At 33.7% G+C, this 23226-nt stretch overlaps 1 protein-coding gene and 1 long non-coding RNA gene across 2 annotated transcripts in view; one reads left to right on the top strand and one right to left on the bottom strand.

Moving 5' to 3' along the window:
- Nucleotides 1–158: 158 nt before the first annotated feature.
- Nucleotides 159–22867, bottom strand: LOC126905842 (uncharacterized). The gene is made up of 4 exons (XR_007704119.1): nt 22041–22867; nt 21427–21695; nt 13959–14384; nt 159–1006 (listed from the first exon to the last, which is right to left on the bottom strand). It is a non-coding gene; the product is annotated as an uncharacterized LOC126905842 (long non-coding RNA).
- The window catches only part of LOC126905841 (homeotic protein antennapedia-like), a 107131-nt gene continuing 88001 nt past the window's right edge, over nt 4097–23226 (top strand). The window contains 1 exon segment of the mRNA XM_050685936.1: nt 4097–4615. The gene's annotated coding sequence lies outside the window, so the exon portion shown is untranslated.

A 23226-nucleotide genomic window follows, 5' to 3' on the forward strand; every position in this document is an offset into this window, starting at 1 on the left:
CATACTTAACTTATTTTTTTTAATTCTTTTAAAAATTATTTTTGTGAAAGTTTATAATAAAAAAAATTATTAAATTGCAAAGTAAAATGATTTAATTTTGTAGTTGAAACCTAACATATCAAACTTGTTTCATCAATAAATACTTTGAAAACATTAGAAATGAATGATTTTAATTGTCTGTAAGGAGAACATGAGATAAGCAACTTTTTAATTGATAAATTAGAATTTTTGAGGGTAATATCTTCAACTAGATACGAATTGTAATCATTTGACGTATCGTTGAAAAAATTAGGTCAAGTGGGAGAAGAAGAATATAAATGACAGTCACAAAAAAATATCTTCTCAGCTTTGCATCGGAGTTAAAACCTAAAATATAGTAAAATAATTTTAATATGAATAAGAAATTTCTTCTCACAAGGGGCGACTACAGTGATGGGATCCTTGATCTTTATTGAAGAATTTATTCATGCATTTATTAAAAAGTTTTAAACATAATGTTAAAATATGTAAAATTTATTATCAAAAATTTTTTCACAAAAATATCATATTTTTTCATACGGTAGTCATTTTTACCATAAAGACAATTGCAGTGATCAAATTTTTTTTTCAAATTAAAGTTTATGTAATAAACTTTAATTTTAAATATATATAAAAGTGTCAGTATTTCTAGAACATTTTCAAAAATTAAGTTGAAAAAGTAAATTTTTTGTGAAAAATTTGCCATTTTGAAACCCTTTCTGTGGTCTGGTAAAGATCAAAATCGGTCGAGCGAGAGCTGAGATTGAGCATTCACAGACACCAAAAAAAAAATAAATACAATAACACATCATAGTAAAATTAATACCTTCTCAGTTTCGCATCTAAGCTAAAAAAAAAAGATAAATAGAAAAATGTTGGCATACGGGAGCACTTCTGCCATGATGATATTTATCATATATATTTTTATTCTGTTGACAAAATCGTTTGACCACTACAGCTTCTCGTATAAGTTCTTCTATTTAAATATCTGCAAGAAACACAAAAAAAAACTAATAATACTAATCCTATTCATATTATAGATTTTTTTAATAAAATTACACATTTGTAGAGCAAAAAACATTTTTCATGCAACTTTCTGTAATATTAATTCAGTTAGCGAATAAAAATACTAAACTAAACGTAAAGTTTTAAATCAGTTTTCTAGAGCACAAATTACACAATTGTAAAATATAACATATTCATTTTCGAAAAAAAAAAATTGTTTTACTAACAAGTTTGAACGGAGTGTACAGAGAGTGTGCCATTGCACAGACAGTTGATTGATTTGATTGCTTAATTGAAATTTAATTCTCAATAAACGTCGCATAAATAAACTGATTGTAATCGTCCTCGATGTACACGCGCATATATATAACACACAAACGTTGTTTAACATTGTCGTTCACTTTAGTCGTTGACACAGTAAAAATGTCAACCATTCGTCTTGGACTAAATACATAAACCGTTACTGGATCGCATGCTTGAAATCAATAGGGTGGTTTTAAGGGTACATTATATATACATATTTATAGAGTCGTTTAGCCGTGTCATTTTACATCAACGACTAATTTAAGCAAACACGTGCGGTGCTGTTTATACGCCGGCCAAATAATTAAAAGTATAATAATTACTCTTTGACGAATAAATTTACTTATCCAGTGAAAATACACTTCTAACTTGAAATATTACGGACAAAAACGATTAAACTTGCAAATTTCTATTGCATTTTTTTATTATTAGAGTCGACAATTTTGGAACATGTATCGCAATACGTTTCATAAAATTGAGTACTTTTAAATAGAAAAAATATTTACTGCTCTCTCCAGAATTTGCACTGAACACTCGATTGAATTCGTCACGGTGGTTTCCAAAACCTAACTAACCTCTTATTATTATGAGCTGATCAGAATTACGCTTCCGTACCTCATACCAAAAACGTTAGTAAAATCAAAATTTTGTACCAGGAACTCATGAGGAGGTATCGACCGGCACTGTATTGTGCGACAAATATCAAAAGCTAGTACCAGGAATGCATAAGGACTAACGTATGCGATATTTGGTGTCTCCGGTAAGTGTCTACCGGCTGAATGTCACGTCACTTGTACGGTCTGGTGTCTTTACAAGAACGGCCACCACTTCATCGCTTCGATAGCGGCGATAACCGCATCTGAAATCATAATGACATTTGTAATGTCGGGACACAAAACACACCGGTATACAATGTATGTCACAAAATTTCTATGCAATCAGAGCGATTTTTCGTTTTTAGGACAGCCTAATGGTGGATGGATTGACGGGACGAGACACCATATCGCTTTCGGCTTTATGAAAAATTTCTCAGGTTAAAACTTCGTACCAGGAATTCATAAGGTAACGCGCAATTAGTCGACTCGATTAATATTATTGGCCCAGGTCAGTGTTTTGAGTGAAATATGTAGATCTAGTACCAGGAATTTATAAGATCTAATGTATGCTATTACACGATCAAAACGAGGGGCTTGAGGGGGACTGATGTGGTTGCTAGCGATTTCCAACATTATTTGATTACATTTGACTTTCATCTGATATTTACCACTCATAATGTTTTTTTACCTCACAATAAGTTAACAGATATGGTTTGACAGCGTTAGTAATTCAAACTCATACAAGTGTATATTTAACTAACAAACAAAATCAGTTGCTTACGGCTACTAAAGTACTAAATCCTACTCTGTTCGTTATAATGAATATAACAGTATTCCTTTAATACAATTTATGGATAAAAAAATATATTTATATGAATAGTTCTTATTTAATTTAAAACCTAATTTTTTTAACTTACTCCAAGTAATTGATCATCACATTATTTTAATGCATATTAAAATCGTTGTTCGATTTTACTCTAGTCGATTGAAATCTATTAAAAACTTTATCGTTGTGTATAATTGGGCGTTATTTCCTATTTTTTAAACAAGTAAAAAAATCATTTGCATGATTTTATTAAAGAAACAAATTGATTTCGACAACTATTGCTTGCGAAAGAAAAAAACAGGAAATATTTAATTACTCAAATCATGAATTTTTCATAGTAGTACATAAGAAAATATCATAATATTGCTACACATATGATCTATAGCATTAAAAACGAATTTTCTCATTTTCAAAGGAAATCGACACAAATGAACGTATTGGATAATTTTTGAAAATAATTTTCGACTTTTCTATAGTTGTAAGAATATTCGCAAAAGCTTAAAACTGTCGAACGAGTAAAGAAACAGAACGTGGGCGTACATGTTTTTATGTGACGTACGTACCCGTTCAAAGGTTCAGTCCAAATATTTTATATATACACAAAATATATGTATATATTTTTATGAAAAATAACTCCATCGTAGTGATCTGCTAGTAAGAAGGTGATGTCAAAAAGAGACGATTGGTAAGGTGAACGCATTATTGTTATTGTGTTGGAACACCTATGAGTGTGTACAGAAGCAATGGAACGCAACAGGTGTTTGGAATATGCGAGTACGGGTGTTCAAATTCGTTACCCAATATACTAACCAAATAACCGGACGTATTCTGTGGTAAAGAATAATACGAGGACGGCGGCGGTGGTAAACGTCCGAAATTATTATCCGACAATATTATGATTGTTATATTGTCCTGTGTACGGCGGCGGTGGCTGAGGCGGCGGCGGATAGTTTATTGACTGTTCGGTGCGTTTCGGAAACGTCGTCGTAAGTCTCCGGTGGCGGCCGTGGGACAAGCGCATTGCGCGCGGACGATATACGAGCACACGGCGCACACACATCGATGACCGGAGGGTGAGGTATCGTGCAGCGTCGAGTATAGATATGTATAATCATGTATACGTATATAATGTGCATACGTGCCCGTCGGCTCTCTGTCCAACGCACGCCGGCACGCCATGGTGCGTTCTCTGTCGGCGCCTACGTCCCCTCTCGGCACACTCGTGTTCGCCGGTATATTCTTTATGCGACCGCCTCGGACGAGCGGGGTGGGGGCGTGGCGGGCGGCGGCGGCGGTAGCGTTGGGGGCCGGGCTCTCTATCAGTTCCGAGACCGTAAACCATTCTCCCGCCCAACACTTCGATTCACGTCCCATTATTGTAAGGACAAACTTTTTGGAGCCCATAGCACACAGCACACACCACCACCGCACACTTTATAGCTTTTATATTGTCGCCGTCGTCGTCCACGTCGTCGTCCAAGTCGTGTGTTTATATTATCCTTTAAAAAAAATAAAAGCCACCTCCATTGATATTTTTATTATTTCATCCGATTCACATCATCTCCGCAAAAAGTCTTTCGAGCGGCCGTAAAAGCCCGCCAAATTTTAATTATTATACCCACGACGAATATTTTTTGTTTTGTTTAATATATTTTTTCGCGACGTCAAAATGCATTTTAAAAATCGACATGTTTTTTATTTGAACAAAACCGTTTTCGGTTGTACGGTATTCGATTTCTGTTAATTTGCGTTTATTTTTAAAAAACACCCTCCGAAGTTTTGTTTTGTTTTGCTCTTGACCAAACGCACTAACACCAACACAAAACGTTAACGAGGAGGACACATTTACTGGATCAAAACGCAAACGGTGAGTGATAACAAACTTTATACGTAATATTAGATTTATCCGCTTAGAGATCCGAAATCGCTGAAATAGATGATAAAAAAACCAACAACTTTATTGGGTTTTAAAATGCTATGGATAAGTGCTGAAGGGTTCGTCCATAAAATCCGAACCGCTCGAGTTTATACACTTGAAAAGTTTTTATGGTACCCACGTGGCTATTCGTTTCGAGAAATTCCACAGAAAGCTCGTAGGACCTCTAAAACGTGTATTATTGACTACCAACAAATTATTTTGTTTCATTTTACAAGACGCTCAGAAACATCACGTTTCAATTAATATCCGATCTTTATGACAGTAAATAATACTTTGATTTAAATTGAATTTTTTCTCAGATTAGAAAAAGATTAAAACGCAACGTTGTCAATGAAAACGTCAAGTCGAATTGCAACGTACGTTTGTAACGAATTTGCCGTTATTTTTATTTCAATTGATTTATTTCAGTTCAATCGTTTGCTCGTTAAACGTGTGATCTTTCAACCTATTTAGCAGTTAAAGCATAATAATCAATTAAAAGCCCATGTGTTGGTAATTAACAGTAAATATTTTCTATTCGATCACTTGACATGAACAATACAGACGATTTATTGCACAAAACATAAACTTTCGTACAAACATAAACATAACAACATGAATTTTCGTGCTAGTCATTTTTTGCTACTGTTATTCTAACGGTATAATTATGTATCTTTTTAAAACGTCGTTAAGAATTTATATTCAGAGAAGGCGACGCATTACGATTTACTACATAGACCTTAGTTCCAGTCCGTGTAAAACCATGTTAAGGTGCCGAAAATACTGTTATTTTAGCCGACATTCAGTCGCGTAAAATAAAAAAACGTAATTTCTTAAATTTTATTACACCTGTTCACGTGACAAAAATTGTAGTTAAGATGACCGCCGAATCGTTAATAAAAAATAAATAACCGCAACACTTTCAAATTACAAACACTTGAGTGCAGTTATCTGTTGGGGTGGAAATTTCAATAACCCACGTCGTCGGTGTACAATAACTACAGTCATTAAAGTTGTAACTGGTTAGGAAATTACGTTTACGGTACAAGAGATCGTAAACAACGTTGTCGGCGGCGGCGATGGTTCGAACACTTCTCGATAGAACCGCTGTCCCGGTGCGGCAGTAGCGCGCGCGCGCCCAATATTTACGACCGTTTTTCTCGCACCGTAATGTTTTTAATGGCTCAATTTAACAGCAATCGTGTATAATAATACGACTGCCGCTTTATCATTATTTCGTTATTGCTGCGGTCGCGTATACCATTGTGAAGTGTGACCGACCGTCGGTGCATTACACGCGTCCGCAGACATCACACGGGATCTGTCCAAAACGTCCCTGCAAAGTGGACAATGACATATCACCGGACGACGATTTTATGAATCGAAATCGTCTCGCCGCCACGTTCGGGCAGACGTCGTGTATGCGTTTCCAAACCGCATCGTAAACATGCCTAATTTATGTACGAGGGGAGTGTAAATGTGATTTTATCACGTGTATTACAACCGTTGGCTTTTTTATGTACTCTCGGGCGGCACGCTCCACCGGCACCACTTTAGGTCGCACATATACCACACGAGCGGCACTATTTTACGACCTGGTTCCACCATATTTTTGCGCCACGCCACTACCGCCGACCAATTACCGCCAATAAAAACCCGTGTTTACACGTCGTTGACTTAACACAATTTTTCCCTCTCGCCCTACGCATCGCGATATCTTCCATCTAACTGCGATGAACCTTTTCCCGTCATATTCAATAAATACTCACAATTTAACGTTGCCGTACACTTTCCCGAGTCGTGCCAATACTGCCTGTAGTTAGTTACTGTAAAATACTTCCGTTTTAATGAACTCTATTGAAATTGCACAGTGTATTATTGAACTGAAAGTTCAAACGTCATAAATTTACATTAGAAAGTATGAAAAACTATTGTTTTGCGCCACTGAGTATTAATATATTGTTTGTTTATGTTGATACGAGAACATTTCGAGATCGGGTTGGGTTGGATTTCGTTTGGCTCAGCGACATTTTCCGACCTTTAAAATTCAACCACGTTACATCTTACTCTATTTGAACAGCATATCAACCGAAATAAACAATATTAGTGTAAAACAATAAAAGTGTAATTAGACCTAAATAGATATATCTTGCCATACGGGTTCATTAACATTAATGATTTTTTATTGGTTACCAACAGACGGGTGTAGTATAACATCACAAATGTTAAAATAATGGTTTACATTTGAAAAATAGCGTTACATCAAAGGTGTACAGACTTTGTGTTGCATTCAACAAAATTATTAATAAAAAATTTTAATGGGTGTACTTTAAAAAATAATAAATGACAATTAAAAATATTATTCACTATTAGATATTTAATTTTAAGTATAGTATCTAAAACAGTATCAATTAGATACTTGATGTACATTTTTAATAAGTTAATTGAATTGTTTCTTACAATATTGTGTTATATATATATATTTATACTGTGAAATGTTTTTTTTTTCCAAGGGATCTTTTACTCGTTTATAATAAATAAAAATATTACATTGATCAGTTAATATTTTAATTTTATGTGCTCTCGGCTGTCAATTAAAGAATTTTTTTTTATTCATCAAAGCCAAACATTAATGTTTTATTGTTATATTTCATTTTATAATGTATACGTTATTTTATTAATTTTGATTTCAATAAGATTCGTTTGAATGTTATCAGTTACAATAGCAACTTCGTAACAGCATTTGTATATTTACTATGAAACAGATAGATTTAAACGTTAAAATAGGTAACGTTTGTTACCTAAGTTTACGAAAACGACCATACAAAAAAGCTCACCAGAGATTTTTTTTTACTTCGACACGTTAAGCCCTTTTGTAACCATGTAAGCTTAACGTAAACTGTAAACATAAACTTTACGGACAAAACTTTCTAAACTTTTCATCGCCACCGTAGGAAATATGCAGCCAGTTAGCTGGTTCGAGTTGAACGATAAATCTTGACTACGTGCAAAAGTTTTGAAAGCATTTGCTGTCGATTTATTACGAGTAAAAGAACTTCATAATTATGTATCAAAACTAATAAACCAAAAATTCAACTTTTTTAGAGATTTTCGCGGTACATTTTTTGAATAACGCAGTTGTTTCATCGTTATAAACTTTTTTTTTATATAAACAAATAATATCTTTCATACATTTTATTCTGGTAGTTTAATATTAAATTGAATTTTAAGTAAATTTTATCTTATCGCCTACTATATAAAATACATATTGTAACTGAAAAAATTACTGAGGAATTTATTTGATTTCATTGAGTAATATTCAAACATAAAATAGTGGTACTTATCAATTATTTAATTAAGCTATTAAAATTACTGCAAGATAACAATTTTATATGAAAATAATAGATTTAATCCAAGTATACAACGAACAGTTTAAAGCACATTTTCCCTGTGGTCTAAACTTAACCTTTGACATTTATTGTAAGTAAAAAACCTTCGAACTGTCCAGTTGAAAATACATTACCGCGTATGCTCTAAGTAAAAATAGTCCTGCACGATTTTCCCTGCTGTAGATTATATCATGTTTTAAAACAGTTGGAAAACAATAGTATATTAGTCTCGGAGTTAATTAGTCCAGTCCGTTGACGAGCTTGGAAATAGTTCAATTAGTAACGTGAAAAAACACAACTCGTGTAAAAGTTTAAATGGCGTCCTTTCAAATCCACTTGTTTACCGCGACGGCAAGTGATTCACTCGATATGGTTTGATAACTTTATTAACGCGGCAAAGATTGATTGCGACTTTGACGACGACCTAGTCGATCAATTAATAATGACACTCATTGAAGACTCGGTCGATGCAATGTCAATGCACGTGTAACGATGGCTTTGCACGTGAACTTCTATTAATGGCAATCTATTATGTTCTCCAATCGAAACGACCCAATTAAAACCCAATGCAGCACTAGAAGTATTGGCCAATTCGGCACGGAAACAATGTAATTTTTTTTTATCGTTAAAATCTCAGCTGGAAACAATTAAAAGAGGCTCCGGATGTGAACGAGCGCATAGACCGTTACCGTGTTAATTAGCACCACAGTACGAGTTCTCCGTGCGTTTCGTGTGAGCAATACGGTAAAATGGAATTGCGAAACGCACGTCACATATCGACTGTACGACAATAACACCGATCCGATGTTTGCATGTGTGAGAGACGACGTGTTGCAAGAGTGTGAGCCCCCCCGCAGACCTCGTGAAAGCTTTCCGAACGGCGTCACAGAACCGGTGCTGTATTGTTTTTTTCCTCTGTGACTTGTCGCACGATGCACGCTGCTTGTGACCCAGTATTTCACCGCGATGCGTGGGCGTGGTCCTCATAGATGTGTACGAGCCGTGTAGTACACGTCTGAAGATGTAGGAGATTTTTCAGAGACCACCACCGGCTATGGTTCGGTCGCACATACCCCTACGTGAGTAGAATAAACAGTCTCGGGTCGGCCGCGAGAATGTTATCGAACAGCGTCATCGCGAATGAAATAAAAAACCAGTAAGGCGCTGCGAACCGAAAGACCACAACCGGAGTTCTCGTTTTATCGACACTTCGCCAAAATAACATCACCTTCTCGGATGAGACTACCGATAACATACAATTATACAGCTGTGTTGCTTATAGTCTGCGCGCGTGTAACTCTTTACATTCAACCGTCTGTACGTTGCATAATAGTAAGTCCAACACTGGTCATTCATGAAGTCTAGGCACACTGATCCAAGTAAACCGACCCATGAAATCGCGTACCGTGTACAACTGTGTTCTTGTGACCGACGTTCATTACCGACGATGAGCACGAGTTTAACATCGAAAACAATGACCACGATGATAAAATTATACCAATAATAACGATGATAATGATAATAAAATGTTATGACACTGGATGAAACCCTACACATCGTAGCAGGTTACCCGACGAGACTCGTTTGATAGACAGAACAATCAATTTTCCGCGATTCCTCCGCAAACTGCAACTGCTTTCGAGACCTTCGACAACGAGACGGCATAGAGGTCTGCATTTTGTGCAAAAATAATTTAAGATCAAATAACAATGGAATACGCATTACTTCTCGGTCGTGAGTTGACTGAAAACTTGTGCATTTTTCTGACACTTTTGGTTTCAAATTCGGAACCAACTCAAAACATTTGCTGCGAAATGTCATCCATTCTTGTGCGCTGTTAACCATTTTTAATAGTTGAAAGCGTTTTGTTTGGACTGTGTTGACAGAAATGTTATCCCCGACCTTTTTGTTCATTTCAAAGCCACAACTCCTTTTATACTTTTTGTACTATTCGAAATAAAGCGAATCGACCCGAAGGTTTTCATAAAAATAACTAAAAACTTGTTGGCAAAACACGTTCCGGGCAACTCGTACGCTGCAAAAATTAATCTCGCATTAGTTTTCCTACCAAAGCCTCGACATCACAGACTACCAACGCGTACCTACGAGATGTAACTATATTTATTCAGATTGTCCGCACACTTCTTCAACGAGCATGATTATAATTTATACTCTGCCGTTAAAAAAGTCTATCATAATAAATAACGTTTTGCCGTGAAATAACGCGCGACCCCCCGATGACCGTTCAAAGAACAACACCATTTCAAATATATTCCTCAACTCCGATACTGTCATTTTGAACGTTACATAATAATAATAATACGCGATATTATTATGTATACCTTCACGATTTATCACCTGCGCACAGCTAAAGAGTTGGGAGCGCACAAGTACGTCGTATCCGTTAGGTTTTTTATTCGAATGGCCCGGAGGCTGCGGCGAAACTTAAATCGTTTAATACGATTAACTCCGTTACTCAATAATAATTCGTATGGAATTTATAGGCAGCCTTAATGCGTTTGAGATGATTATTGAAAGTGTTCACGTTTCGAATGCGCGCTTATGTATTTTTTCTTCTTGATCAAGATATCAACAGAGCTGTACAACAGTCGAACCACCACCACACATTGTGACTTACCAGAGCATAATGGACGAATCGCTCAGTTGTATTTATAGAGAAACGATCGGAGAGATAGCGGAAACGCCAACACGCTAACGATTGAGAACATTAAACGATCAAATGACATAATAATTCCGAGTACAAATATGCATGTTAGTCGTGCAGAAACAATGGGCAACGCGCTAAAACATGTTTTTTACGTGTTTAATGAACGATAAAGGCGAGATAGCCACTGTAGACATCACTTCGTCACGGAGTATTTCCAAACAACAGTGACACATTAAAATCGCATTACGGACGTGGTTATTTTTACAAGACGGAAAACGAATAACGCGCTGGCTGTAGACAAAAAAAAAAAAATAAAACGTCCAATAAAAAACATTTTGCGTCCGTGCCATTTGTCCTCTATCTGCTGTACGGCGATTAAAATCCCATTTAGAACCGCACCGCACGACTTAGAAAGCTTATTACTACCCGCCTACCGAAAACAACTACTCGTGGCCTCCCCAGACCCCTTTCCGTGCCAACTCCCAAACTACGGGGCGCGCGTATATAAAACACACACCTCCCCTTGAAGGATACTCGCCGCTGTTGCTGTGTTGTGTTGTGATCATTTTTTTCCTCATTTATGTGTGTTACACTCGTCCTAATGTGAAATCGATAATATCCCTTTTAGATAGTCCACGTGGTCGCAACTGCGAAAGGTCCACTTAGAAAAGTCATAAACCCTTGTAAATCGTGGTTGCCACATAAATGGAACAACATCGATTGCGTTTATTACTGTAACCGTTATTCAAATGGTATAAGGTGCAAAAGATATGGTGTAATCTTTTACAAGTCGTTTTAAGACTTGAATTTAAGCGGACAATTTATTGTTTCAAAAGAGCCTTCTTACTGAGAACGTTGCGTTATAAAGTCAAATAATCAGTACTCGGATATTAAAATATAAAAGACAAGTAATGTAAAATATGGAGACGTCGCATTTACACTACTGGCACCAATGATCTAAAACGTTTCTAAGTCGAATCGGATTTGAAGCCGATAACCGCATAACAATTAATCCTATTTTAATAACAGAGTTGGATGATATCCAATGTAATAATCAGCCAACGTGTAAGTATAATGAATAAACGACGGCAAAGCACTCATATGATTAGTACCTCTTTTATTTAAACACGCAATAATTCATAATGTTCTTAAACAGAATATATCTAAAGACGTTTAAAGAACATCAACCCAATTTACATATCATTAATTAATAATATTCTTCGTGTGTTTTCTTGCATAACCACTAAAATCATAAATAATAAAATTATTCGTTTATCAATAAAAACTGATCAATACGAATCGTTATTTTAAATAATTAATTTAAGAGTTGTTTTTTCAAATTTTTATTGAAATAAAAATGTGTCCTACAGTCTGTTGACGATTTGAAATTTTTAATTTGATCTTCAACAATTAACCAAACTAAGCTCCTTTTTACCGAACTAAACAAATTAGTAATATTAATAACAAAAATTGGCTTAACTCTTTCACAATTTAATACAATTAAGCTGGTAGTTTTCTACGCTAGTCAACTATTTAACTAGGTTTTGCAAGTGTTTTTTGATCGTCGTTATCATAATTTATTTTTATCTACCGGAAACACATGAACATTTTTAACAGCAGGTGTACTGCTTAAAACTTATCAAATGTTATTTGTACAATGTGTACATTTACGCCGACAAAACAGAAAGATTCTGAACATTGCACTTAATTGGAAATAATAAGTACTTTCTTTTATTCAACTAATTAACACCAAGTGGTTGTAATAAATATAGTTATCATTGATTTAGTTGTGTTATTGATTTAGTTGTATTATATGTATGCTGGCATTGTATTACAACGAGTGGATATAGTTGACAAGCGATTGGACGCATTGTTATCGAGTAACTGTAAGTAAAAACGCTAGCACTGGTTCACACTGGTCTTTTTTTCATTGGATTTTTTTTTTTTTTTTACAATGACAATCTCTATCGTATCGGTTAGTTTTTTTATTAAATTAAAAATCGTAGAAATCGCAACTCAAACAAATAATACCTTGACCGCGATTAAAAATTGATTAATTAAAGAAATAAGGTGATTAGCATGTGGTTTATTATGGATAATCATTCACTAGTGTACAATAAACTATATTAAAGCATACTCTCTTGTTTATCACTACAATTTATTTTCTCTCGCGTCTGTTTAAAAAATAAAGTTCAACGTACAATCATTATCCATAAGAAATTTATATTTGTTTTTGCCTATTAAATAAATTTAAATTCTTATAAAATAATTCTAAACGCCTTTAATTACGTAAACCAGTTGACTTTTGACCTAAACAGTTGAAACTGTTTTGCAAAAACTCACGTAGGCTAATATTGTGTTCACGCGCTGTTTTCTTAACTCCTTAAGATAAATAAAACGAATTGTACAAATATTTTTAAGCAATACATTCCTCAAAATTGAATTTGAGCTAAAACGTAAAAATTTGCTATTAGATAGGAATCTTCAATTTTCTGTTCATTGTAATCGAATAAGACATAAAAATATTTTTGCAAGAAAGAAGTTATAAACGAAGGTCGCCGGAAATGGTAAAGGTTAACAATATAACATGTGACTGTCTTAAATTCGTGAATTATTTAGTTAAATTTGTGCTTTGTAACATATTGGATACTGTTTTTTAAATATTTTTTTGAAAATAAAATCAAATTATAACTCCAAATAATATTTATTACATATATATAAATAAGATTTATAATAATTTAAATTTATATAAATGTACTATATGAAATTCGTCATTTAATTCTCTATGATGATTTTATTATTATTTTTATAAAATAAAAATATAAAATATATGTCTCGATATTGATTTGTACCATAGAATACGTACACTCGTAATCCAACCCAACGTAAATGATTATAATATTGTAAAGAAGAACCAACTCATTTGAAATAAAAAAAAAATATCATATATTTTATTTGTTACAAATAAATACGATTTTTTAATAAATTTCAAAACGTAAGTGATTTATAGTGCGTAATACCACGAAACTAAGTTTACATGATTAATGTACTAAAGAAGGTAAACGTGGGACAACAACAAATTTTAATATTAAAGACGAAGTTGAGACTGAGGAAAACTTTTTTCAGGTGCGACCCAAACCTATGCAGTGGCTTCAAGCCAAGAAAACTGGCATCTGAGACGGTGTACGGTATTAAAAAATAAACCGACTTAGCCATAGTAAATATATATATATACCTCGATTGCCAAACGCTGATGTCGCCGTCTCTATTTTCTTAGCGTGTACAGATTTTATCTTGTTTTATTTTTTCATTCGTCTCACCTCACACACACACCACTCGATCCCACAACCACACCGGACCTGAGGGATTTATTTTTTTTAATATAAACGTTCTATAGTGTGTATATTATATGTACAAAAACTGAAGTAGGATCAAGCTCAGTCCAATTAAAAATGAAATACGACGTGTCCTGCCATAGTCGCTGATCCATACTCCACCAACGCATTTAACTATTCACAACATACACACACTTAAACAAATATATGCTACGGGGTTTCACGGTGTGTCTCTTTTAATTAATCAACACAACAGCTAATCATCATCGCCTCAAAGCTTCACACTTCTGCTTGCATCATTAAAACATTTCCTTTACTCTATGAACCTGAAATTAAGAAAAAATAAATTAAAATGAAATTTTAGATTTATAGTTTACATTAAAAATAATTTGCATCTAACTTAGTTCTGATAATTATATTACGATCGTATAAAAACGTATGAATATTTTTTTTTACACATTTATAATGCCGTATGTAGTATTTCAATCAATTATTATAATTCATAAAATACATTTAAATTTTAATGAGCAAATATTTTCAAATTTATATATATATATAATATACTTCATATATAATTAATTTGTTTTCTTTTACTACGATCCGATAGGTTGCTTATGATAAATCATTAAAATAAAAAAATTGACAATTCAATGATAACGAGTCATCAATGTAATTCAATTATTCTATACAGTTAGTTATTAATAAAACTATGCTAATTGATATATATATATATATGTTTTCATAATTAAATATAGAACAAAATTTATAATTATGTTTAAACAATAAAATTTGTTTGTATAGAAATCAAATGGCTGGTAAATGATTTTTTTACAATTTGTTTAACATGAGTGCCGATTACACAGACATTTTCCGTGAAATCTTGTAGTATAATAATATTTAACCATAACACTGTTTCTGTGAAAAACGACTCAATAATTAACACAATAATACTATAGAACTGAACCGACCAACAGTTATAAATGTCGTGATTGATTAAAGTCACAGGTTTCATTAATGTCATTACAACAATTTATTCAGTTATTTATGTATTAACAACTTTTAAATTTCATTGTTTTTATAAATGTTTATATTTCACATAATGTGATATGTGCTACGGTTATGATTAATAACAGATGGCATACGATGAACATACAAATGAAATTAGACGAGAAAAAATATTTTTAATTAACTACTGTAGCTCACTTATTGTTTTTCTTTGAAATAAAATATTTTGATTTTCATTGATCGTTACGCCAAATCGTTTTCCACTATTGAAATTGAAGACAACATATTCGATGACAAGAAAGGATATTCTTTTAATCTAGCGCTTTCATTGGTAGCATAAAGCGTCGCTGACTTATTTAGATTTCAATTAAAAAAACCGTTTTTCACGATGCGTTACATTCTATTAATAAAATATACACCAGCCACTTCCGAATGCACCAGACGTTTTGATGACTTCGGTCAATCTACTTGTGTATAATATTATACATTCGTGTACCCCATACCCCATTATTATAATTGCTACATGGTCATAGTTGCGTCATGGAGTAGGTTTTTTACTTCAAATTAGTGTAATTCATACCTGTATAATAACACACTAGACCTAAATTATCCTACTGTTAACATAATTAATAACGATTGCTAATTATTTTATTATAAATTGTACGTTTTGTTATTACAATAAGTTCAACATTTCAATGTGATTTTAGATAAAAATCATTAGACCATAGCAACTGGTGATGCTATAGTTCTCTACGACTTCTATGCTAAACAATTAAAGTCTAATAATTAGTAAGCTGAAAATAATTTATCACTGCCTCTGTGTACAAGGTCGAATGCACTAATATAATATCGAAATAAAAGTACAAGATAAAGAAACTTAGGCTTATAAATTATCTACAATACAACGCACGTCAGGTACATAAACTTAATTTAAAAATAATATAAATTACATAATATGTAAAATCGGAAGCATAACAGTTCCCAATTGCTTATTGATACTTGATTTATATTATAAATACAAGCCCTTTGTCCGAGTCGACACGCGACACGTCATACACTAAAATGATTACACTCTTGGGCACTTGATTTGCAGTGTGGTATCTTAGTAAACTGTTATAACTCCATTGTTCAAACCTATTCAAAATTTTGCTATACTTGTATCCGTTTTAGAACAATATCGGGTTTTCAAAACCGTTATAGAATACTATCAACAATAAGTTATACGATACACAGCACAGTTCTCTTTCTAACCTACATTGCTCACTCTTTCGTTTTTCTTTCTTGAAAAATGTTTTTTCCGTCGCCAGCCTCTATTCAGTTCTGCTGTTATGATAATAATATTATATTATTTTACAGGCCAGGTTCCCTTTAATGGTAAATCAAATATAAAACATATATGTATTGTCGTTATAGTCGTAGTCCAGCCCAAGAGTCTGATGTTGTATAGCCGATGACAAGTTGTTGACGACTTAATCGCAACTATATCGTGATAGTGTGTGTGCGAGTGTACCTATATTTTTTTGCGAGGGTCGTTTGCAAAATGGATACACAATGAACGGAATGTCTGAAAGCCTTAATCGGCGGTAGCAAACATGGTTAAAGACGTGTAGTTAACCTAAAAAAATGTTTATTAAATATGTTAAAACCGACCTTCAGAGTGCCATATAAGATAATATTTTCAAATCATTAAGCTACCTCTTAACGTAACTTTACTACGATTACTTAATAGAAAAATTATTATGTTTTATGAGTGAAATTTCTTCTATATTTGTAGGCTGACAAATATATTTAAAAAAAAAGTTTTGACACAAAAATTTATGGATTAAAATTAAAAAACTTGGTTGGTTGTTTTGGCTAAAGCATTGTAATATGAATAATAGTTACAAATGTAAGTGAAACAAAAAATTCAAGTTAAAATTCAAAAAGGGGAGAAATGTTTTTTTCAAACTGGTGTCCCTGCAAAAGACGTAGTAGTGGTGATTTATGGTCAAAGAGCGTTTGGCACGCTCTGCAACGCATGCCGTAGAGGGTTCTGCGTGTTTTGGGATATTTGCATATATAATAAAACTATGGTGGTCGATGCACAAGAGACAGTCTAGAATGATTTGTGGTTCGATTTTTTCCTTCCATCTTGCCAGTTTTTCTCGGACGATGTTTTATTTTTTACACCCTTTTTTGCGTATATTTATTGTCATATTATAATACGATCTTAAACCCATTTCTAATGATATCCGTAGTAGGTAAATACCATCCTTTTTTTTTTTTTTTGTCAGTGCGCCTACGACCTTCTCAACCGTCGTGTAAACACTTCTCCTATTTTTTTTTTTTTTTTTTAGAACCTTCAATAACCCCTGGGCACTTTTCTGGCGTTTACGCCGAGTTTAAGTGTGTTGTGTGCGTGTGAACGTACAGAAAAGAAATATTAGGCAACGCTCAAGAAAAAATAATACCCTAATAAATCGTTTATGGTGAAGACATTTTTTTATTTATATTCGAAATAGTTTTTTATTTTTTATTATAAATCTACAAGAATACTACTGCCATAGCCGAATGAAATACGAGAGGATATTCCGGTTTTATATAAAAAAATATATATAATAGTAACCCTAAAGAAAGCATACACATACATTACCCTAAGCAATAGAAACGCAATTTTTTAAACGGACAACAAAGAAATAAAATAGATGTTCACGAATACATTTTTTGCATGTGAATAATATTTTAATAGTATAATATACTAGTACTAATAATATTTGTAGTGATTAGTGACAACAACTGTTTGATGTTAAATATTGTAATAATAGGTGTATTACGTTAAATAGTGTACTCGTTTTGAACGAGCAATACGATTTGGCTAAATATATTCAAAGGATAAGTTTACATGGAGGTAATAGGTGTAATATATATAACATGGATGAAACTAGACTTGTTAAATAAAATATACAGAGTGTGAAATGTGATCACTTTTCCTTTAATAAATACTAAAGTCAGTGCTATCTACTGTATGGAATCGGATGCAGGATTGACAGTCTCCCTTCGAACCGACGCCATTAGTTTTTTATCTTATTGGCGCCCAATGAATCAACGATGGTAGTGAAGATTTACTGCGGTGTATAGGATTCTCCCTCAACCGTGCAAATACTTATTTTATCCTGAGGGATACGATTTCGGCCGACCGATCGGTTTAGGTGCACGCTTTTTACAAGTGAGAGCGGGGAGGATATATTTGCATGGAATACGCATTAAAGGCTACGGTGGTGGCAGCATCGGGCAGAGATAAATTTTACTCCGTCGGAGGGATTACCTTCATCCACTACCTTCCCTTCTGGTCGCATGTCCTCACAGACAAATAGCTCCTGGTGAAGGCGTTCATGAATTAAACAAAGAAAACGAACGTGGTCCGCAGTGGAACAACGCAGGAAAATAAATTGGTTTTTTGGTTCTGCAAAAACCACAACGTTGTGGGGCCCGAATTTATTTATACATATATAAATATATCTGGGAGAGTTTCTTGAGACAAGGTAATAATATAATTGCGGTTGGCTTGGCAGGGAGTTTAATGGAATCTGTTTTAATTATTTCGCTATGGCTATTTTTTTATTCCAAGCCGATAAAAATGAGATTGGTTAAAAACGTGACACAAAGCATATCAATGCCCTTGTAAAAATTTACATATATTTTTGCCCGTCGACATTATTTTTAATGATTACCAAATTCTAAGATCTCTCTTGTTAAGTCGAAATCATCTAAAACATGCTGATGATTTGATTTACCTTGGTAATATTTTTGGTGCTTAAAGTTAAAAAAAAACAGCCCTCTCCGTTCCCAGATTAATGATAAAATTATCATAAGCTTTTAATTAAAAACGAAAAAAAAATCTATACCATGATTACATCACAAAAACAAATATTTCATTTTTTTTCTCCTGTTTAATATATATATAAAGTAAAAATTTGACTTGAGCAAGCTCTAAAAGCTAAAAATCACTTTTTACGCGAGGACTTAAATAATAAAATTTATTTTCTAGGCGTATTTTTTTTTTCAATAAATTTCTTCTAGCAAAACCTAATGAAGACAACGGTTTAGCTATAATAAGTCCATAAATAATGTATTGCCTATTATACGTCATTACTACTCACCCAACTGGTTATTAATATTAGGACGGCAAGAAATTTGTAATTTATGTCTCTGGTAACATAATATGGCACTTCATAAAACATGATAATTTTATAATCGACCGAATCAGGTTTAATTTCACCTGGATTTATTATATTTTCTACGTTCAATTTGTTTATGGTACGCCGCGAGTTTAATTATTATGATAATACATTAATTTCTTCGCGAATATGACACTGATAACGTAAAAGATTTATGATATCAATTATCTGGTAAAATTACTACAAGACCTCGTCACAACCCTTAAAGATTTTTTCTTTGATTTCACACAATTCCTGGGAAAGAGTATCGCGGTGTAGTTATTAATTTATAACGGTGTATATTATTTTAATGATTTATTTTTCGTTTAAAACCTGGTGCTGCAGGCGCCCCCCCCCACGGCCAGTGATACCGTTTAATTAGTTTATTACGAACCCACACAGGTATACTATAACTATTTATACTACATTATTACTATACACTTTATACCAGAGCACGTCTCGAAATATTCCAATTACGGCGCGCCGGCAAAGAGTGGAGAGTTAAGGGAGATGCGAACAGTCGTGTGGTCGATGGAAAATATAACGAGCCCACCGACGAAAGCGGTAGCAACAAGTGGGCGCCTCTGATAACTGATAAATATTAAAATAATCAGAAACTCGGACCGCCCGTGGAGGGAACCCAGTAAAGCGTAACGGAGCAAAGGCGACCCATCGTACGAATTCACCATAGAGAAATAGGGCAAGCCAAACGAGAATTCGCAATCAACGCTGTTGTCGGGCAAATAATAAATATTTACAGTGCATAAATACACAGAGAGTATTGCTTTTTAAACTTACAGCGAATAGTCTATCGGTTGTCACCGGTGTTCGTTTTTAATAAATGTGTGTTTTTTCCATTGTGTACTGCAGCAACAACAACAACAACAATATATAAGTTTCGTGACTTCCGTCGGTGTGTTTTGGGCTTAGGTTTACGTAAAAAAAAAAAAAAATTCGGTAGCAAAGTATGTATACACGCTTCCCTCGGCCGCGACCGAAGAAGTTTCCGGCCATACATCACGCAGATTTATTGCTCAGGTCCGCGTGCGACAGGTCAGAAGAGAATATTGTCCTTGCGCGAGCGGCTAAAGAAAATATATTGTTTCTCCCGCAATTAAAATATGTAATTTGCCATTATTATTCTTCACGTCCCGCAGCAGTTTTTTTTTTTATCCTAAACGAATTTCCACGACGGAATTTACTTTCGCTAATATTAAAAAATGAGTTAAAAAAGAAAAAAACAGAAACTCAAGTCTCGTCGCGAAACTAAATTGTAGTCATAACGGAACGCGAGAAAACGTCTTCGCCAATAGCTAATCTTGCCGCTATCCTTTTGGATTAGTTTTCGTGTAATGTAAAAAATCCGAGTCCTATGCGTGCCGTGGTTTGTTTTCGATATTACAACAGGAATACACGACGATCAGGGGAAAAAATCATGTCGTGTGAGTTCCATAGACAATGCAGTATTATAATGTACTACGGCGTGGGCTGAACGACACACAAACGTCGAGAGCGTCTTTAAATCGTGTGTTTTATTCTTTCGGGTGAATAACATTATTGGCGGCGATATTGTTGAACGCTGTTTTTTTTTTTTGCCTCGAAGAAATATTTTGAATTTTTATAAATATTTCGACAATCTCAAAAATAACATAATCGGTTCGATACACCAACCCGTAGCAGTGTTGATGGCTTCGGCACATTTCTACAAAAGGCACACAGTTCCTTCGGTCACAACTGCCCTTAATCCAAGGTCAAAACAGTTAAAAAAAAAAAAAAGCGTTATCGCAATCTGTGCAAAAAAAAAAAGGAATCTGTACTCTTGTTTGCAAATATTGGAAACCGCTGTGTCCGACCTCGATGAAAACAAATTTCACGGTCCGTTAATGGACAACACACATTACACACGTTTTTCACGGTCAGCCGATATCATGTTTTTTTCACGTTCTAGCCGTGTCCTTTAAAAACATCATGAACGCAATAGCGCCGCGTCTGCAGCATTAATTAAACGTCTTTTATTAATTAAGTCGTGTTATTGGTACTAGACGCTTGTAACATAGCCCGAAAAACTTTATATAATATTGCAGCCTATTTTATTGTTTTAAATTAGATTTTAACTTACCACACTATCTAATAGAGATTGTACCGAGTATTCTTAAAAATTACTTACCCCTAACGTATTATCCTTTGTTATAGGTTCAAATATAAACAACACTAAACACTTCAAGACTGCGTTCGACGAAAGACACAAATACCAAAGAGGTGAGCACTCTTATATAAGATTAGTAATACTGAACCTCGTACACGACGTTTCCGTTTAAGATACATGGAATCAAAATATCTGTCCTTCGAAAAAAAAAAAAGGCTGGGACACTTTTACGACCTTGTTTTTATAGGCTCATGATGTTGTTTATGGGCCCATTGACTGTGCAGGGGCACCTGGAAGGAAGAAAAATAATATTAATACAATAAAGTATAGTGCCGTTAGCCATTGCATAATGTTCGATAGGGACGTTTTCTATTCACAACAACGTTATACGATATCGGTTTCGACGACCTTTCTGCTCATTTTTCTCTACATTTATTTTTCTCTTAATAAACACTGTAAATGTAACCACGTGATTATCTATGACGATAACATCAAGTCGTTTAGTATGAATCATAGTAAAAATAAATTATTCAAATAATGTGTTTTATCGCATATCATGAAATCATTATCCGGTCAAAAACGTACACCCGACAAAAATTTTAATTTAATTACATTAAATTGTAAACATTACTTACTAAATTAACATTTTAAGAGGTCTTGGTGTCTTCTTAATCATTCAACAATATCATAAACTGTCGACACATATGACTCTCGCATAAAAAAAACTTTATGCACATGCTACCGTTTACTTTTTTATAGATCGTGATTTCGATGCATAGCTAATAAGCTTATTCAATTTTAAACAATAGAGACGTTATCAAAAAAATGAATGTCCAACGGTTATCTTTCGAATGCGGTAGACATTTTCGTCAAACAACCCCGTTGGATCGTCACCCTCACTCGTGTATACCGGTTTTGCAATCCCAAAAGGATTCGGGGCGTCCCCTATACAACGTTCCACAGCTGCTAGCAATTTTTTAATGGCCACCGTATACCTCTCCCCCACGCCTCATCCCCAAAGGACGGCCCATCATTCAGTTGCCATCATAATGCTTTGAGTCATTCGGTCAGTTTGAAACAATATAATCGTGCAATATATTTACTGCAGTATTAACCGATAAGTCGGCGTTAAAAGTTCTCGATAAACTTTTTAGTGTATTTCGTTTAGTTAAATCGTTTTTTATGTGTTCTTAATATAGTGAAATGTACGCTACCGTTGTAGTATCAAATTCAGACGGATTTCTCTGTCCTTTGGATAAACTATATGGATTTAGGTGACGTTACTCTTAACTTGAAAGGTAAACATGAGCTTTGTCGAAAATAATTTTATCAGTTAATTTTACGTCTGCTTCCAATAGTTGAGATATTTCAAATTAATTTTGAAATCTCAGTAGTCATGAAATATACTAATCGTTTAAAGGAAAATTATTGATAACGGTTCACATTTCTTTGACTACGATAATTTTGCGTTATCTTACTGATTCGGAGAAATTCCCTCAAAAGTCGGTATTTAACAAAAATATTTGATATTTCAACATATAATTACATTAATTTTCATAATAGAAACTGATCGAATTAAACTATGTACCATTTTTTTTTTTTTTTTAATTATTGCAACTTGGGAAATATTCTTAACATAAATTTAAACAATTTTTAATTTCTTAATTAGTTTTAATTCGAAGAAAACATTAGATATTTATTAAATGTTTATTTTTTTTTAATTTTATACTTTACGCAATCGCATTTTAACCATAAATTTAAAATGTTGAAATCTTTCAGTCTCCTATATAAGTTATTAATTTTAATAAAGTTTATAATGTT

This window comes from Daktulosphaira vitifoliae, unplaced genomic scaffold (genome assembly GCF_025091365.1).
Source record: "Daktulosphaira vitifoliae isolate Bord-2020 unplaced genomic scaffold, ASM2509136v1 Scaffold_4, whole genome shotgun sequence".
In the NCBI taxonomy this organism is placed as follows: Eukaryota; Metazoa; Arthropoda; class Insecta; order Hemiptera; family Phylloxeridae; genus Daktulosphaira; species Daktulosphaira vitifoliae.